The sequence below is a fragment of the Hordeum vulgare genome, chromosome 7H, assembly GCF_904849725.1.
Source record: "Hordeum vulgare subsp. vulgare chromosome 7H, MorexV3_pseudomolecules_assembly, whole genome shotgun sequence".
NCBI classification, from domain to species: Eukaryota; Viridiplantae; Streptophyta; class Magnoliopsida; order Poales; family Poaceae; genus Hordeum; species Hordeum vulgare.
Genome location: NC_058524.1, coordinates 396,489,590 through 396,491,159, shown reverse-complemented (window position 1 = coordinate 396,491,159; position 1,570 = coordinate 396,489,590). Strand labels below are relative to the sequence as shown.

The window sequence follows — 1,570 nt, the reverse complement described above, 5'->3', positions numbered from 1 at the left end:
TAGCAGTAGCAGAAGATGTACAAGGGCATGTGAATTGACAGCGCAGATCCAGAGAGAATTGAGGCGAGCACAGGCTGGATTTCAATTTCGCTATCAGACCAGAGAGAAGCGATCTAAGGTAAGCTAAGGTGAGCATAGGGTGGAGGGGATCGGCAAGAAGAGGAGATGGGGGTGGGGGTGGGGGTTATGGACCTCGGTGTCCGACGGTGAGGGCGTTGTTGTTGTTCCAGACGGGGGCGCCGGAGTTGGTGGTCCAGTAGGCGGAGTTGGCCCCGCTCGTGGGCCGGTGCTGCGAACAAGAAGAAAGCAAGAAAAGCGAGCGGTGAGATGAGCGGATGGTGCGAATCGGCGATCTGGTCCGGCTGGCGGAACCGGATCGCTGGGGGGAAGAAGGGGAGGGAGGTAGTACCTTGTAGGGATCCATGGCCGGGGCCGGCGCGCATGCGCAGAAGCAGTGGGGCCAGTTCAAGGAGGAGGTGGAGATCATGGAGGAGGAACATGGCGGCGGCGGCGCTGATGCGGTGGAGGAGCTGCTGACCAGGGAGATCAGGAAGCGGCTGGACCTCGCCCACGACCACGGCAGCAGCAATGGCAACGACGCCCACCACGCCAATGGCGGAGAAGAAGAAGACCATGCCAGAGACGGGGGAGAAGGAGAAGCGGTGGAGGAGCAGCACCAGCACAAGAGCATCTTCTTCGATCCAGCCAAAGGTGAGAGCGGGTGGATCGGGTACGGGGCCGACGATGTGGCGGACGCGGTCGAGCGCCTCGGTGACGGCGTAGACCTTCTCTAGCAGCTGCAACACCGTGTGCGTGCCAATGAAGCTCGCGCCGCCCGTCACCAGAACGCTCCTGCTGGTCCGGGAAGGAGCCCCGACGGCGAGATCCACGAGCACTTGGACGTGGAGGAGGGGATGAGCAGGTCGGCGTGGATCTGGTGAGGGGGGACAGAGAGAGGGATCGCGGGGGAGAAGGGGGGTCATGCACGGGAGTGGTGGCAGCGGTAAGGGAGGAGCGAAGCTCTAGGGTTCAGAGAGAAAGAGAGGGGTTTGGTGCGGTGTTGTGTGGTGGGTTGGATCAAAATTGGATGGAAGGATGGATGGACTGATGTTTGCCATGTCACCAATCCAAGGCACACGTGATCACACCAATCAGAGTTGAGTTTTTTTTAGTTTTTTCACTTATAAGGCAAATAGTCAATGTGATGTCAAAGTTCATGGCAAAGCTTGTACAAATGATCTCACATTTTGAATAAAAGTGCATCTTGGGATGGCAAACAATGTTGTTAAATGGAGTTTCCATTTTCTTTACACAGAAATTTCATTTTCCATTTTTCCAGTGCCCAAACTGAGTATTTTTGTGAAGGACGTACCATATATTTGATGCAAAATTGGACCAAATCATTTTTATCAAATACTAGACCACATTTAATGTACAATTGATCAAATGGTTGGGTGTCAAAATCTTTGATCCACCTCTCGTGAAAAAGACAAATTTAAATGGAATCAGCTGGAAAGCGGGTCAAATTTGAACTGCAAATGCCTCATAGTTTGCTTTATATTTTTCCCAA

General features: G+C 53.6%; 1 long non-coding RNA gene across 1 annotated transcript; it reads right to left on the bottom strand.

The window, feature by feature from the left end:
• Positions 1 to 221: 221 nt before the first annotated feature.
• On the bottom strand, positions 222 to 444 carry LOC123411796. The gene is made up of 2 exons (XR_006613331.1): positions 410 to 444; positions 222 to 289 (listed from the first exon to the last, which is right to left on the bottom strand). It is a non-coding gene; the product is annotated as an uncharacterized LOC123411796 (long non-coding RNA).
• Between the last annotated feature and the right edge of the window lie 1,126 nt (positions 445 to 1,570).